The sequence below is a fragment of the Centruroides sculpturatus genome, unplaced genomic scaffold, assembly GCF_000671375.1.
Source record: "Centruroides sculpturatus isolate CEXI.00-Female unplaced genomic scaffold, Cexi_2.0 scaffold624, whole genome shotgun sequence".
NCBI lineage: Eukaryota > Metazoa > Arthropoda > Arachnida > Scorpiones > Buthidae > Centruroides > Centruroides sculpturatus.
The window spans coordinates 440484-459406 of record NW_019384988.1 but is presented as its reverse complement, the minus strand read 5'-3'; the positions used below and the strand labels follow the sequence as shown (position 1 = coordinate 459406).

At 32.6% G+C, this 18923-nt stretch overlaps 2 long non-coding RNA genes across 4 annotated transcripts; both read right to left on the bottom strand.

The window, feature by feature from the left end:
- Positions 1 to 5284: 5284 nt before the first annotated feature.
- LOC111632951 lies at positions 5285 to 12873 on the bottom strand. Of its 3 annotated transcripts, XR_002757966.1 has the most exons (5): positions 12825 to 12873; positions 6779 to 6896; positions 6433 to 6527; positions 5547 to 6366; positions 5285 to 5461 (listed from the first exon to the last, which is right to left on the bottom strand). It is a non-coding gene; the product is annotated as an uncharacterized LOC111632951 (long non-coding RNA). The 3 variants fall into 3 exon arrangements; XR_002757964.1 differs by having other exon boundaries at positions 5285 to 6366; XR_002757965.1 differs by lacking the exon at positions 12825 to 12873 and adding an exon at positions 7208 to 7425 and having other exon boundaries at positions 5285 to 6366.
- Positions 11035 to 12815, bottom strand: LOC111632952. Its single transcript, XR_002757967.1, has 3 exons — positions 12210 to 12815; positions 11215 to 11967; positions 11035 to 11132 (listed from the first exon to the last, which is right to left on the bottom strand). It is a non-coding gene; the product is annotated as an uncharacterized LOC111632952 (long non-coding RNA).
- Positions 12874 to 18923: the final 6050 nt, after the last annotated feature.

The following is an 18923-nucleotide window of genomic DNA, read 5'->3' as shown; positions in this document are numbered from 1 at the left end:
ACTAAAGCAGATCATCTTCTATCTATTTATATAAATAAAAATGTAATGTTCGTTTGTTCCTACCGATTCCTTTGAAATTTTGACACAACGCTGCATTCGAATACGCACGTGTTTTTATATAATATACATGTAGAAATTCAACCCCCACCGAAGGGAGATGGTTAGGATTAAGGCTTACGGTAAAGAACTCTGCTTCTATTTATAGCGGGTTTTTGCGTTTTTGATTGCGTTTGAATAGGGTACGTCAAGAGAATATACACTAAGAAGAAATTTTTCGAAAAATTCCCCCCCACGGGGGAAGTGTTATAAATNAATAAAAATGTAATGTTCGTTTGTTCCTACCGATTCCTTTGAAATTTTGACATAACGCTGCATTCGAATACGCACGTGTTTTTATATAATATACATGTAGAAATTCAACCCCCACCGAAGGGAGATGGTTAGGATTAAGGCTTATGGTAAAGAACTCTGCTTCTATTTATAGCGGGTTTTTGCGTTTTTGATTGCGTTTTAATAGGGTACGTCAAGAGAATATAAGAAGAAATTTTTCGAAAAATTCCCCCCCCACGGGGGAAGTGTTATAAATTTATAATAGAAACATTTTGAGCCACAACAACGCGTGGCGGAGTCTGCTAGTGTATTATATTTTATTACTCAATTAGTTTAGGGGAACAATGTTTTTAAATACAATTAATTTTTAAATATATTATCCGCAAAACATTGCAACTGCAAACGGCACATACGAAGTGAATCAATCGAAAAGAGGGTAAAAAGATCGTCAGAATGTCTGCCGGTCATCTCTTCCTTCACCTCCTTTTCATAGTGAGACAATGTCAGCATCCAAATATCCTCTCCAGCTGTGCAAGTAACTTTTATAGTCGTTCTCCTTTATTTCTCCTTAATCCCATGCCACGACGATCCTTGTTAAGACGAAAATGGGCAACCTAAGTATTGTTTCCTCTCTAACGTTTTGGTGGAAGCTACTAATATTTATCAAAAAGCTGACAGAATATTGCCTTCGTGTAGTCGAAATGTGCCACGTCTCTCATCCTACATTATGGACAGTCACGATAAGAGTAAACCTATTACTGGCAAGGAGAAACTATGTGCGAAGGGCTGCTGTTTCCAAATCAGGTTAACATTACTTTGTATCTAAGAGTGTTCTGCAGTAAAATTAAGCTAAATTAATGATGTTTCGGTATAGAAAAATATGTTTTATGTGTAAAATTACATTAAAATTTTAAATTACTTTCTTCTGTTTAAGAAAGTGTTTTAAAATTTAATTAATTTTTAAAACATAAATGCAAATTTGGCGCCTGTAAAGTGCTCTTCTCGGCACTATAACAGACAATGCAGGCAAGTTTCTCTTTGGAAACTGCAGTTTTCATATTAAAATAATATGAATAAATTTCCAAACATTGACAATTAATTAGCTTAAATTATTCTTTAATTATTATTCTAAAATTTCAACGAAACAGTTTTATATTTAGAAATATAATACTTTATGTAGCTCAAGAAGAGTTGTACTTTAATAAAATTAATTAAAATGGCGATTTTCGTGTACGGCTTTTAACGAATGGACTCCTTAAAACATTCTATGTCATAATTTATGTACTAATTTTAATTTATAGTCTGTCTGTCACGCTATATATTTTGAAAGAGTTTATTCGATTCAATTGTGTCCGGTTCAGTTTGACCAAGATTTCCTATAAAGCAAAATTTACAATTAACATCTTATGTTTTAATACAAAACCACTTAAAAGATGTGATTGAGTACCAGAAAATTTAAAAATTTTAAATTAAATCATTTAATTAAAGAAAATTTAAGATTTAAGAGAATGATTATCTTTGATGATAATATAGAAAGAATCATTTGTAGTTAATATAAAAGTTTATTAATGAATTTTTGAAATTGAAATTATAATTTAAGTTTTTAAGTCTAGCTTTTATTTTTAATTTTATAAATTTTCTCTGTTGGTTTCATCTTTCGTTCTTCAGTTGATGATATACTGGAATGCTATTGTGGACACCTGCCCACTTGTTAGGGGATGGATTGTTTACGAGTTTCGATCCCGAGGGGTCGGGATCTTTTTTGTTAGGTCGAGTGGAGGAGGCGAGAGGGGTCGCCGAAAGGCGTAGGCGATATGAAAGTAAATGACACCATTTAACAATGAAAACAACGGTTTATTAGGTTAAACAAAAATTAACGATTACGAACTCTAACATCGAGAACCTTTAACTTGGTATGCTAGCTCCTAATACACGGAGAGAGAGTTTATATTAATTGTTTCATACCTCTAGTATACTTCCACGGAGAAGAAAATATTAATCCTTTTTGTTGTAGATCGACGCACAAAGTTCTAACAATCCAAAAATTCTTTGAGACCTGAATCACTTTCGATCAGCCATAGATGAGAGACTCCCCCTGGAGCGGAGGAAGAAGGGGCTTTTATAGCTTGCTGTGGGAAAATTCGTCATGGGATCAACTGTTGTGGGAGATAAATGTCATTGGAGTAGGTATGGAGGTTAAAGTTGTTCCCGGGACCACAATAAAATGACGAATTCAGACTGTAATTGTAAACTTTAATTCTTGCAGAGTGAGAATGCCATTGTTTAGATGTGTAAATGTTTAAATTAAAGAGGAGAGTTATAAGTTTCTATCGTTGTTGAAGAGATATTCGATTCCGTTTTTCTGACAATGTTATTTTCATGGTAAGGTGATAAATTTGTTTAAAATATGTCAAAAAGTTAGGAGGAAATTGGGAAAATGGTTTGCACACGGGTCGGATCTCACACTACGAGATGCGGGTCTGCATCTGCTTCTTAGCATCTTCGATGGAAAGATGCTATGAAACTTAGAATGCCCAATAATTTCTATTTCTGATAGTAATAAATGAATTTTTCGCGACTATTGCGACACGAAAATACAGGTGTTAGGTGTAGGACCTCACGCTTTTAGGATCTCAAACACTAAAATATGTACTTATCTGGGAACAAGTTCTAACCGTATTCTTAGATCTTGTACATGTAATTTGCGATATTGATTATAGAAGGAAACTCGCAGGCTCATTCTTGTGAAAGTCTTTCTACAACCTGAAAGTTTATTGCGTGTCAGAATTTGTTTACTCATATTTTCATTTATTTCTATATTTTCCGTGTTATAATTATAAAATGGGTATATATGGCGTGTACGGTAAGGCTTACGAGAGATAAATGATTGATTAATTAACAAAATTGATGTTTTTGTAAATAATTATCTATATTTTAATAAGTTTTTCCTGTATTTTAGGAAAAACTTTCATCATTTCTCACATCGTTATCGAGTTCTACTCCAGTCGACTGCAGAATTTCGCCATATTTCGAATAAATTAAGAGTGGAGTCTACTGTCACCCGATCAATATTTTAGTTCATCGTATCTACAGACTTACGGTATATCGAATAGCACTCGATCAACCAAATATAACCAAGCTAAACTCTTGTATTCGTACTGACCTGGGGTATTGTCATCTTTAGCATATTAGCGAGAAGGCAGATGATGTACTGTACCAGTCTCAAAACAGTACCTGTTTTGAGACTGTACAAAACCTGTTTTAGCGTGAGGTTTAACTCACAATTCATTATAAATGGGTTCATTTATTAGGAATGGGTTAAAGTAAAGGGTATTAGATCGACAGTTAACAGATTGAATGCGTTTAGGGACGAAATTTATGGAACAGGCCATGCTTGGAAATATTACTACGCCTAATATCTGATGTAACCATAGGTAGCATGTAAGGATAAGAACGCATTCATATTTAACAATAACAAAAATGTATTACATATTTATTTAAATATATATATATATATTTTTTACACTTAGACACTTATACATGCGGGCTTATCACACCAGCGAATGAGATTAAATTACAAAATTTTTAACGATTATTTAACACCTATTAAAGAGTACGAAGAGTTAAGAACTCTTCGTACTCTTTTCAAATGAACAAAACATAAGTAATTCTGTAGTTAAGTTGAATGAGTGCTGTTTAAGTATATATAAAAATTCCTTTTATCTCGATTCAGCAGCACAACGCCTAAACTTCCAATGACTCTGGCGCAAAATTTTACAGATAATACATTGCTTTTTGCCCTTGTTACTACTTAACACTTACTCTAAATAATTAGACACTTATACATGCGGGCTTATCACACCAGCGAATGAGATTAAATTACAAAATTTTTAACGATTATTTAACACCTATTAAAGAGTACGAAGAGTTAAGAACTCTTCGTACTCTTTTCAAATGAACAAAACATAAGTAATTCTGTAGTTAAGTTGAATGAGTGCTGTTTAAGTATATATAAAAATTCCTTTTATCTCGATTCAGCAGCACAACGCCTAAACTTCCAATGACTCTGGCGCAAAATTTTATATACATTTATCACCAACTAGCAGACCCCGCCACGCGTTGTTGTGGCTCAAAATTTATCTATTATAAATGTATAATACTTCCCCCGTGGGGGGAAATTTTTCGAAAAATTTCTTCTTAATGTACATTCTCTTGACGTAACCTATTAAAACGCAATCAAAAACGCAAAAACCCGCATCTAAAATAATATAATAGAAGCCAAGTTCTTCACGGTAAGCCTTAATTCTGTCTCTCTCCCCCGCGGGGGGGAATATCAAAAAATCCCTTCTTAGTGTACATTCTGTTGACGTACCCTATTAAAAAAGCAATCAAAAACGCAATAAACCGCATCTAAAATAGTATAAATAGAAGCAGAGTTTTTCACCGTAAGCATTAATCCTAACCATCTCCCTTCAGTGGGGGGAATTTCGACACGTATATTAAATAAAAACACGTGCGTATTCGAATGCAGCGTTGTGTCAAAATTTCAAAGGAGTCGGTAGGAACAAACGAACATTACATTTTTATTTATATAAATAGATAGATGATCTGCTTTAGTTCATTTTCACAGAAAAACAATGCCTCACAGAAAACCAAACTTAGGACGTCGTACTCGTAGCGCCATCTGTTGGACATAAAAGTCTTAACCTAGATTATATATTTTAATTTATATGAATGTTTAACGGAATAATATATAGCCTATGTCCACCCTGAGGTTCCATTCTAAATATTGGTGAAAGAAGTTTTGAAAACGGATGAGTAGTTTCAGAGATTACCTGCTGCAAACAAACTTACATACATACAAACATTACCTCTTTATAATATTAGTATAGATGAAGGAAAATGCTCTGTAAAATTGAGAGCTGGATTGTTCAGGATGGTTTGAACGTCATTTGATCCGTAAAATATATGTTTATTATTATTAATTTAATACACAGATTAGTTACTTTTCGTATAAAAATGTACTCTTACAATATATGTTGATATTTAACACAGTTCGATATGAATCGAAGTAGATTCGACGTTGTCTCTTCTAAATGCGAGCTAAGAAGGTATCTTGTAAGATCTACGGCTGAATTTTAAACGCCAAACATATATAAATTAAATAAATGTGTGTTAATTTAAGGTTTAAAGTTAATTATAGAATTTGCAATTACCAAGTTTTCATTTTCTTCTAGGCAAGTAAAATCAATTCTTTCTCTGGTTTATTTCCGATACCTGTTAGGAACTGCGATTAGTAGATACTTGGAAGTATATTCGCCTTGTTAGAACAGTGTATAATTTTACGTCAGTTTGATATAATGCTCTTTCTCTTTCTACGCCCTTCAATTCACGGGTTAGATGCAAACGTGTAACTTTCCTACCATTCTTTCCATAGCTACTTGATCACTTATGATCTTTTTCCCTTCATCTCAGTATTCTTACTTTCCCTTTAAAAAGTTTTATATATCAGTATGAATGTCTCAAAAGACAACTTCCCTTTTTACTTGTTCCTATCAGTCTTTGTTTTTATAATGGGGCGAGGTACACTATTCTGAGAAAACCAGTGCAGCTTAAATGCGAACACAGTAGAAATTATGTACTTTCGATCCATTTCGGGTTGAATAGCTACGGCGATCAGAAAGTCGAGCTTCTTTTACCAACACCAAAAGTAAGGATGACTGTAAAAGGTTTCATTTAATATTAAGCTGCATAAAACATTGCCGGATATGCAAAGCATCACCACTCATTAGTGACTAACATCAGCTATCACTACTTAACATTGTTATAATTCCTTATAAAATTGAATTTTTAACTCCCTTTATGACCATCGACGCTGTAGGTCTGGTCGTTGGCAAATAAAATAGCATCCAATCCACCGCATCATTTCATTCTTGTGCAAGAACTTGAGATATCGGACTATTCGCTCGACATTTGATATCTTGAAACCAAACTAATGTCCCGAGTAAATATAAAGTTTGTTACCTTTCCAACAACCTGAAAACACACTAAAATATAGTAAAATGTATACAGAGTTTAATGGAAGCATCGATGATTTTATACTTGTATATCAGAAGCGGCTGTAATTTCTGTAAAGGCAGCTTTGGCCGTGGATGTAGTTACAGCGATAACGCATTCTTCACATCTCCAGTTGTGATCTGATAATGTAAAAGTTATCATTACATTCCATTAGATTCTTTATCTATTCGTGTACTTAGAAATACTTGATTAGGAGGAGAATCGGATAAAATTTCACACATCTAAGAGACCGAAATCAGTCAAAAGTAGTCGCCTTTCGTGCTTATTTGAATATAGTTTGGCTGCATGAAAGCGTAATTACGTCTTTTAATGCATATCAAGATGTTATGAGTGCTAAGTATCAATACATTAAGAATGAATAAAACCTTACTTTTAATCTATCGTGCAGGATTGATTAATTGTGTAAATACGTAATTCCTCGTAAAATGAACGGCGTTCTTGATGAAATGAATGAAACCCGACGATGTCATAATAAATAGCGGTTTGTTCTAAAGTCAAAAAATTTTTGAATTAATTCGAATATTTAAAATTAATTTTCTTTTATACATTTGAATAACTCCGAACAACGGCTATTTTTTCAATAAGAGAGAATATTGTGTTTTCTTCCTTATAAATTACGAAAAGACAACCTAAACCCATTATCTCATTAGAGATTATAATAGGGATTAAAATATTTTCGGATAGTTTTTGATGTAAAATATGAGAATAAAACTGATTTCCAGTTATTTCAATTTCACATCAAATTATATTTTAACAGTAATAAATGAATAATTCTAGAAAAATCGAAATCAAATCATACAGGATGGACCGAAGATCTACGAAGTTTAATTCTTTAAGTGACTCGAGCTCCCTCAAAATGTTTTAAGTGACAGAACAATCGATCCTTGAGAAATTTTCATAAGAAGAAGTTTCAAAGATTCAATTAATATGCCTCAATGTCCTAATTTATTATAATCTTATTTCGTCCACTAGTACGGACTTATTAATAAACTGGCTTTAAGGATACTGCAATTCAGTTTCACAGATTAGAAAATTGTGGTTTTATTTAATTTACCTGGACACATACATGTTAATTATACGTTTCGGACTTGTTCGTCCCTCATCAGCAGGTATTATATGATACATTCTACATAAATATAAAAAATAAATTTTTTATACAAAATTTAAATTTTCCGACAATACCACGTAATTTAAAATTTACCGACAATAATATAAAATTCTTACAATTTCAGGGCTAATTCTTTCCATTCCGACTTCCACTAAGCAATTAAATTTAAACATTATTAACAGTAACTTTTTAAACAAATACCTATATTAAAACATAAATTAATAGGCTACCCATTAAATTCACTTTGTTTTTTACATTTAAGGATACTGCAACTCAGTTTCACAGTGTATTAAAACACTGTGAAACTGTGAAACTGAGTTGCAGTATCCTTAAAGCCAGTTTAATAAGTCCTGTTAATAGATACATACTAGTGGACGAAATAAGATTATTTCAAAGATTCAGTTCTGGAGAATTCTCAGACCAGTCAATTCCGCTTTTCACGTCGATTTCTGTAATACAAAGCAATGACATCTCTATCCGAAATAGTAATTCAAAAGACTAAAAGGAATTCAAATTCAAATGAAAACAATTGATAAACAAATCACTGGAGTACGTCAGTGTGCCAGAAAAGTTTCATTAAATTATATTCGTACATTGCAGAGATAATTATATTTAAATTAAAAACATTAGATACCTTTTGGACCACCCTATACTAACTTTAGTTGGTTTTAAAGGTGAAATTTAGATATTTCGATTTCTTTTTTCTAGAAAAGACTGGTAAAAAATATTCTATAACGTTCGGTTTGGGTATATAAGTAGAGTAACCGAAGGGCGTTTCTTCTAAAGTGACCAAATCTTGAAATTAAAAAGGGGATGATTAGACGTGACTCGACTTTTCTATTAGTCTACGTCAAGATCTGACCGTCAGTAATTGATTGGATCATGGTTTAAAAAAGGCTAGAATGCGCAAGTTAAATTAATAGTAAACTCCGTGAATGTTTTTCAAAAATAAAATTTTTATTCCATTCGAACTTACCATAAAACTTATTGAAGCTACTACAAAAATATGTATTAAATTAAATTAAATTTTAAAGTTCAAAGTTTAAAGTTAATAATGATAATATTAGCATCCGGATCGTCGATTTTTGAAGGTTTAATCTTAGTTTCATCACACATTTCATTGGAAATAGATGCATCGGTAATGTCTGACAATATGACAATATGAAAGGACACAGTGGCATGCTATTGCTCTATCACTTCAAAAGTGGCCACAACGAAGGCTCACGATCAAAGGCTGTTGCAAACGTCAAAAGGCCGAAAGTGCGGAAAAAAGCGACGATCCACGTTTGTTTCGTGTCATGTGATGGAGCAGCTTCCAACCAAAATCACCGTCACGGAAGAACTCTACTGTGAAAGACAGGTTTAACTGAACACCGAGATCAAAGAATTTAGTTCAAAAATTGACAACGTCGACAATAGTGATTGTAAATTTACCGGTAATTCGGTAATTATATTCGGGATTATCGGTTTATCGGTAATTTACCGGTAAATTCGTATTAACAAATGATTTGAAACGAAATTGAATTACTGACAGAATTATTGGACAACCATTTATTTTCAAGTTTGTTATCAGTTTAGACAAACAATTCTTGTATTAGCAATTATTATGACATAAGAAACATTGAAATAATGCTGATAATTAATTATGTTTTCTTTATTTTGAAAGTAGGCTTTTAACAAACATAATACATATAGGCTCTCGTCGTCTAATCTATGTAGGTCTAATTTTCGTACAAATGGTAGCTGCATTAGAAAAAGCTCTCTCGGAATCAATACTAGTTGGACCTTACTCTCATTAGAGCATTGAAAACCTTCTTAAGATACGTTTCTTGTATTTTTTGCTCTAAGAAATAATTCATTTCTTTTTAAACTATATCTTTCACACTTTTAAACTTACTTATATTACTGTTATCAGTGTCTACGCTCGTTTTATGTTTAATGAATAAGTCCAATTTCTCTTTCATTGTTAAATTTGACTTTTCTATTATGCGCTTTGTTCTTGTGTCGACGTGAGAAGTTGATGGTATAGTAAGCAATGAACACCTCTTACCAGAATCTGAGTCTGAACTAATTTCAGTGACATCCGCAGGTCATAATTTGTTTTCATTTTCTGATAAGTGCTTGATTGTTTCTACAATTCCATTCAAAATTATATTTTTGTTAACATTATTGGATATTTCGTATAACTTATATTTGTTCAATTTTCTGGGTTATTTTCCTGTATATAGGCCTACTCCAAAATCAAGACCCGTTTTTCAAGTATAATACAAGCAATCAAGTTATAAAAAGACTAGAAAATTCCTTTTAATAACCTTAAATTACAAATGGAATGACCTATCACCACTTGCACTGTTTTCTCGCTATGGTATCGGGGAGACAAAAAATTGCTTCCCACGGGTATTTCCCGTGGAAATTTTAGTAAAATAAATATCGAGTTAATTAAGACGTTTTGTAAACCGAAATACCGGTAAAAAAACTAATTACCGGTAAATTTACCGGGGTATAATTTTTCTAATTTAGCGGTATACCGGTAATGCAATCACTAGTTAACAACACTATGACAACGCACCATCACATAGAGCAAAGATGCCCTTAGAAAAGTCGCCATTATGGGCTGGAAGGTTCTCCTTCATTAAACTTACAGTCCACACTTGGTGCCAAATGACTACTATCTATTTCGCGCCCTGCGGAACCACCAATATACAGTTCAATGACAATACCCGATGTTCGAGACTTTCTTCAAAGAAAAACCTTTCTCATTCTATGCTCATAGAATTGAAAATTTGCAGGATATATGGCTAGATGTGATTGATAATGATGATAATTACCTACAAGACTGACATGTAATCGTTGTTCAATTAATTGTCAATAAAGTATTTTGTTTTCAAAAACGTTTAAATTTCACCTTTATGATCCGATTAAAAAACTCACATAGAAAATTAAACTAAATTATTTCCAGTNGTGGCCACAACGAAGGCTCACAATCAAAGGCTGTTGCAAACGTCAAAAGGCCGAAAGTGCGGAAGAAAGCGACGATCCACGTTTGTTTCGTGTCATGTGATGGAGCAGCTTCCAACCAAAATCACCGTCACGGAAGAACTCTACTTTGAAAGACAGGTTTAAATGAACAACGAGATCAAAGAATTTAGTTCAAAAATTGACAACGTCGACAATAGTGATTGCAAATTTACCGGTAATTCGGTAATTATATTCGGGATTATCGGTTTATCGGTAATTTACCGGTAAATTCGTATTAAAAAATGATTTAAAACAAATGATTTCGACCTTTATCAGTGCATTTTTGCCATCGTTTTTGTAATTCAAAAGTATTTTTGCGGTGTCACTCCATTTTGTCAGTACACAAACAACGACGTAAATCTTGCGGTACTGTTCCATCATTCGCGAAAAGCTGTCCCCAAGCAATTCTTCATAAAATCAAATAGTAAGGAATATAGAGACGAATGAGAAATAATTTACCAACCATTTGCTTCGATCCATTGATTCTGCAACGTAGAGTTTGAGACCGCGCATTGTCGTAACTTTTTTGTCCAGTCCCTTGTCATGTAGTCTACTCCAAGAAGTTTTTTAGAATCTTCTGGTATCGATCAGCATTGATCTTTAGCATTGTTACAGAAAAATCTCCATTAGTAGTGTCTCAGAAGACACTTATCGCACGATCGTCAATATTTTCAACTTACAACCCATCCGATTAACCAGGCTCAAATTTCAAGATCCATGCTCTTGCTGGAAACAATTATGAATATCGGATTCATAATTGTCTCTAGCCGGACACCGGAATATCATCTATTTTCCGCTATTACATCAAGATCCTTTTCGAGGCAGAAACGTCTAACTTACAAGTTAGATCAGAAGAGTGTCATAGATGGAAGTGAAGAATACACAAAGCTACAAATAAGAAAACACGAAAACTTTGTTACAAAAAGAGTGGAATTTCTAGAGCAATAGCTCTTAAACTTTAAACTGCTGTCGGCACCACTTGAAATTTTTAAAATGTGTTTTCTCACACCATAAAAAATTCTTTTTCTTTATTTAAGACGAAAGATCTTCCTGTTTTCTCAAGAGTATTTTAGCTTAACTTTACACACAATTTAAGCAGTTGAGAAAGGAAATTCACCTGTGCCCATTCGTCAGCATAAAAACATATAGATCCAGGGTAGACATTTACGACAGAGAAAATACACAATTACACGTATCCACGAAGATTTATTTAAAAGTAAAGGTTCGGTTTTCAATGAGAAAGGTGGAAAAAAGAATTAAGAAGATCAATCAAAGAAAACACTGTTATCAAAAATTTTGCACCCTCAAAAAAGGTGGTTTCCCTTAGGTGTGCATGCAGTCCAGGTTAAGATGGACTGAAGAGATGACATTGGCTTTTTATCTTTAAAATATCCTATAACAATGTTTCTTGAGTTATAAATGAAGTTTGGCTCCTATTAATATTAAAAAAATAGATTAAAAAATCTTTGAATGAATGCCAAATTTCATTTTTTTAAACAATTTTCAGTTTCGCTTATCCGAAAATCATGTTAAAATAATCAGAGAGAACCAATTTTAGATATTATCTTTTTCAGATACGTCTTAAAACATTAAAAAATAAATAATTAATAAAAATCAAAACACGTTATTACTAGAAACTGAATTTATGATTTGTACAAGTAACCTTGTGACTCACTTCATACACTCGTAAACTGAGTATTGCGTGATTGTCGGCAATAAAAATGGCGAAGATTTATAAACGAGAGGTTTAAGCATCGATTGATTGATTAAATCACAGCTTAAATCTTTTTGCACACTTCTAGTTTCGTAGAAAACTGTGAAAACATTTGTATTATTTTAATGAATTAATCTGATGCAGATAGCACCATAGCTTAATATAGCGGGTGTAATGTTTAAAAAATGTATTAATTTGCATTAAATTTGGCATTATTTTCTTAAGTTTATAGTTAAATAACGAAGCTGCAAACAGCCTACTTAGGATATTAAACGTGCATAGGGGTGCCCGTACATTGGGACAACTGTCCTCCCTTTGTCATCATATTTCCCTTTTCTTAATCTTTAAGGAAGCTGTAAGGAATAATTTTATTATTAAATTAGTTACTTATTTTTATCACAGAAAAATTTTTTACTGATAACAAATTAAAATTACAATATTTGTTCGAAAATGTGCTGTAGAGAATCGTGACTGTTGGTTCGGTCGAAAACCGAGGTACCACTGTATTTGATTAATGCGATTTAGATATATACTGAAACACAAAGGAATTAATTAACTATATTAATCCAGAGATACCTGTTTACTATATATACAGGTAATGTACCATGCCCTTTCTTAAAACTTGTGTCCCCTCTTTTTTTATCGTGTACGGGCGCCGCTGACCTTGCCAAACAGTTTTGGCGCCTGATATTTTATATTTTGTAAAATATTAATTTTACAAAAATTAATTTGCATTGTTATTTCAAGAATTCAGTTTTCAGAATTATTAACAGTTTCATTGTTAATGCGATTTTCGAAGAGCTTTTACGTAATGTTTTCTGCAATGATAGCTGAAAATGCGAAGATGATTTTTACATTTATTTTGGTATTCCTCGAAGTGTCAGCAAACGCCAGAGGAATTTCTCAAACCGGACACGACAACAAATACCCAGCGATCGAATGGAAAGATGGACACGCTCCCATTCGTTTCGAGAATCAAGATGAAATCAAAAATTTCATCATTAATTATCGAATTATGAGAAAATCACTGAAAAAAACATCAAAAGAAACCATCTTTGACGCCCTTCCAGAAAATCATGAGAGGAAATCGACGAAAGGCAGCAGAGTTCGAATGGAAATGTCTTCCAATTTAAACAAATTCGTCTCTACCTTCGACATTGGAGCAAATAATGAAGACAAGTCTCCTAAATATAAAAACTTAATATATGACAAACGAATAAAGCCTAAGAAGAAAGCAAGAGACGAAATCAATTTAAGTCACGAATATCAAACACCAAAACGTAGTAACAACAACAATAAGAGTGAAACGAAATCCAGAATTAGCGAGGAATTCTTCGACTCGGAATATTCACGGATTCTCAAACATCGAGTGTTGTTCTACATCTTCGGATCCTCCGCATGTATAACAACTTCCATCTTGATGTTCGTTATAATAAAATGGATTTTGTCATGCAAACATCGAGTCGAAATGTGGGTGTCGAGAGTTGCGTTATCACACATAAACAAGAGATTTCCCGAGAGTTTTCTAGAGACAAATAACATCGATTTGCAGCAACCATATCTGAAGACATACGACATTGAGGAGTTGAAAATTCCAGAATATACAACAAACATTAATTGCGAAGATCGAGTGCTGCAATCGAAAGCATCTATCAGGCAAACAGATGTCGACATTATACGACTAGAAGGATTAAAAGAGGAATCGAAATTACATTCAATTCTGAAAAATTCATTAACATCCCAATTGAAAAATGGAGACAAACGATTGTTTTCTATTGGTATAAAAAAGGACAACGAAGGAAAGAAGTTCAAAAGCGTTGAATTTCAACCGTACGTCAGCTGCTACACGTACAGAAAGGATCTTCCTGTCATTTGCAAACCACGACCAATTAAAAGACATCTTGGAGCAGGAGATGTGAACAATAATTCGAAGGATTTCTGCTTAAAACTGCACCCGATGGAAGACGAAGTCTCGCCATTTGATGAACTTCGAGACATCCTTCTGCTTATTGACAAAGAAAAAATTATAGAAGATAATTATTCGTATGACTCGGATTGCGTCATTAAATTTAACGACGAATTATCGAATTGCCATGGCCAAGACTACACGTTCGCTTAAATATTATTTAATGTTGAAAATTTTGCGATCTTTTAAATGTTTGTCTTGTTAATAATTGTGTGAATATTATAATAATACAGTATACTGTATTTAAAATTGGTAAGATGAGTTAATAAACGATTTCTTATTGCCTTAAGTACGGTCGGTGTCTCCGCTCTTGTTCATTTTACTTAGACGGACTTTCTCAATTTGGCTTTCCCGCATAGCCAGGTTTTCATTTTCTGCATCTTTTCGACGAGAAAAGTGGAATTGATAACGATTGATATAAAGGTATTGGCAAATTGATACGATGTTGATACAGTATACATTGTGTACACTTATCAGTGTTTTTATATAAATCGTTTATGTGTTGAAGAACATAATATTAATCTAGGGTTTACAGTCTAAAATGCCTACATAAAATATGTAATCAGTGTACATGGTAAGTGTATTTGATAGTCTCGTGTTTTTGTCTCTGTACACCAAACAAAAAATTATACAGTATGAATTTTCATCCCTGTGGAATTTACAGAAATCGTCTTTTAAAATAAAACTGTATATATTTACAGTCTCCAACGTTTAAGTTCTTGAATATAGCCTATATTTCAGTGTTTTGAAATGTAGTTGCTTAAAATAATAATTAAAATTGCTTGGAGTGCACTTTGCTCCCAATGGATAATGCCATTTTTATGTGAATATGGAAATGACAAGCAAACAAACAAATAAACGAATATATCCAAACGATAATATAATTTCTTATAGTTTACACTGAGCAACTCGTTTATCGTTTTCCAATTTTTATTCGAAAAAACCGTACACGGAAACGGGGATAAAGATTCCTGATAAAAGAACTTGCATCGAACATGGTTACGAATACGCATAAATGTTGCCCGTAAAGTATATTGTATATAAATTTTGCTTGTGTAGGAGAGAGAGAAAGAAGTTTCCCTTGACATTGAAAATTTTTATCTATATTAGTTTTCTCTCATAGCACGTCTTTACGAGACGTTAAACATTCGTTACAGTCGGGTCCCGTAATGAAATGTTGGCGTTAAGTTGAAATGAGTTATAAAAAGATTAAGTTGAAGCGAGAGTGGGAAGTGCACTATTGGCTAAAATGTCCGAGGTACGAAATAGCCCGCAGAGACCTGGGCACCGCCCTGGAGGAACAATTAAACAATAGTAGCACATTGAGGGCGATCTATGAGCCGGCGAAAAAGATCAATCCCCGCGACCTAGTGGGGGCGTTAGAAGAATACATCGCATACGAACGAGGAAATTTAAGTGACGGTACCGGAGAGTCGGCGAATCGGAGAGAGATCCTATGAAGAGCTAAATTCTCCATATAAACAAAGAAGAAGAAGAATCGTTCGTTCGAGAGTGGGAAGTCCACTCCAGCACGAGAACTTCGTGAGTTCATGTCGGTTTTAAGTTCAGTTCGACACGACCGGATATACGTCACTCTCGTCTAAGTTCGACTTGGGAATTTTTTTGTTCGATAATAAATGTGAATTCTTCTTCATGGAAAAAATAAGACATCCCCTGAAAATAAGACCTAGCGCATCTTTCAGAGTAAAAATTAATATAAGACACTGTCTTATTTTCGGGGAAACACGGTATGTAGAATATTTTTAGAGCATTAAGTTATGGCAATAAAATATTACTGTGTCTGTAACTATTAACAAATTCCTTCTATTATTATTCTTTATTATACTTTCTATTTTAATACTATACCCTCGAAATTCTGAAATAGGCAATTTANTCGGAAAGATTGCGAAGATGCTTCATCTCTTCAAATATTATATAAATATAATTTACGAACAATTAATTTTTGTTAGGCTTATGAAAAATCTTTAATCTTCGAAAAATGGTTTATTATAACGTATTAAGTTACTAGGCTAAGTAATGCAGAGTTTAAAACGTATCGAGTAAGATCATAAAAATAATAAATAAACAAACAATTTACATAATGCATTTGCATGTGTAGTGGTATTTGGTGATTTCTGAGTTCGTTATTATCTTGTTTTCTTTGTACGGCTTTCAAATGTAAACTGCAAGTTTTGGGGTCCAGTGAGTTACAGTATTGCTGGGTTGAATTCCCATGCTATTAAAAATAAGAGTGAGGAAATGTTACGTAGGTTTCTTCGCACAAGGATTTAACTTAAGTACTGTACCTTCATAAGATCCCCTTTCCTGTTATGATTTTTGAACTTGCAAGGCAAAATTTTAATCCTAGCGGTCAAAATTCCCAGCTTAGTCCGATATTTTCTGATATATCGATATTTTATTATGATATTAGATAATATTATTGGTTTGTGGGTTATCGATATATCGACATATCGATATTTACAAAACTCTTCCCTTCACTATTGATAAGATCGGCGACCTCTCTCGACTTTTTCAATCTCAACTGAAGCGAGATTCAATGGCGATCGACACAAGTGAGTTTTTGAAACTAGATCCAGTCATAAGAGGGTTCCCACAATCCCATTCGCGTTAAAAGAAACAAGATGGCTGTGGAACACGTGTCGGGCTATCAGCAGAGAAATAAAAAAGACTTTTGGAGAAACGATGAGATCTGGCTATTATTAGATATAGGGCAAGAAAAAGTATTTATTTCTAACCAAAACGTCCATTTTGTTTGTTGGTGTTTGTCGCTTATTGAGAAGTTATGTCAGATGTCAGGGAGATGAAATAACTATAGCGTAACTTAAAAGTTCCTACTTTTTCCCGGCCACCATATTAAATTGCCTATTTCAGAATTTCGAGGGTATAGTATTAAAATAGAAAGTATAATAAAGAATAATAATAGAAGGAATTTGTTAATAGTTACAGACACAGTAATATTTTATTGNATTTTTCTAGAATTATTCATTTATTACTGTTAAAATATAATTTGATGTGAAATTGAAATAACTGAAAATCAGTTTTATTCTCATATTTTACTTCAAAAACTATCCGAAAATATTTTAATCCCTATTATAATCTCTAATGAGATAATGGGTTTAGGTTGTCTTTTCGTAATTTATAAGGAAGAAAACACAATATTCTCTCTTAATAATATAAAATTTGCGATAAAAATAATTTAATAATGAAAATTTCCGCTGTTAAGGACAAGTTACTACGTTTCGTCCTTTCAAAGATCCACGAAATCAGCAAAATACTATGCTGTATCCCTTTGAAGGTCGGAAAGATTGCCAAGATGCTTCATCTCTTCAAATATTATATAAATATAATTTAAGAATAATTAATTTTTGTCAGGCTGATAAAAAATCTTTAATAACAGACAATTTTAATTGTGAAATCTGTGAATAAATCACGTTTAACGAGCGAATGATGATGTATGACTTATATAAAGAACATTAAAATCAATATATGAGATCATATCTTGATCGTGACGTATGAATGGAAAATAAATAAAGAATTAATTCGAATTTATTTAAATTGTTTTATCTAAGTATATATTTTTCATATTTTAAGTAAATATTATAAATTACAAAGGTCTTTTTTTGTTTTTTGTATTGTTGACGTGTAGTATTGCTCGTGTATTTACTTTCTGAAATGAAATGCTCTCTAGCTGGATTGATTTTTGGTTAGGAAAAGCTCGAAAATCACGAAATATATAAATATTTAATCGAATTAAATTCTCAATAAAACAAAATGAAGGAATTTTATATTGTTTTGACAATTAAAAATCAAAGTTTCTGTAATTTCTTTAAGTTTAGTGTCTTTTTTACTGTTCGTGCAGAATGAAAAAATTTGATAGATTTTAGCATGTACAACTGTCTAGAACAGAGTATTAAATGAATTCAACAATGTAGATCAGGCTTTAAAATCCTGAGTACGAATATCTTTTCAGAAAGGGTATCTTTATATCATATTTTATTTTGATTATTTAAAATAACCCCAAATAGGGCCTAGACTGGGTACTTCTCAGTCTATTCAGAGCCTGAGAAAAATGCTAAATTTTGGGGTTCTCCAGTGTCTGAGGCCCTGACCAAGGCCTTATTGAAATCCTGTTTATCTAGGCATACTAACATAAACGTATATTTGATTATTTATTGTTTTATACAATTAAATTAAGAGCCTGTATACTGGCAATCAACATATAAATGATAAAATTCCAAAATCATATTTAATTAATCAAGTATTCATTCATTAATTAAAACTAAAAATAGCAATCCAAAATATCTGGAGTAATTAAGGAGAGCGATCTCGCAAGAGCAATTATTATGTGGTGTGCAATAACATATGACGAATGGTGTTAAGCTAGAATAGCTTTAACGAGTTTCTGTAAATGGATGAGTTTTATATTTTATAATGTAATGGAATGAGGAAAATTATTCCACAATTACAATAGTTTTGTGGAGTAATATATTCTTGACAAAATTATTGTCGATCCGGTCATTTGCAAAGTGCTGGGACTTCATTACTTTCAGCACCTTGCTACTAGTCCCACTTTTTTCTAGGCTTATTTATAGGAATTATATTACAATAAATGTAGTTTTTTTAAATTACATTACAAATAATTCTGTTTGTATAGTTTTATATAATGAAAATAAATTCTTAACATTAAA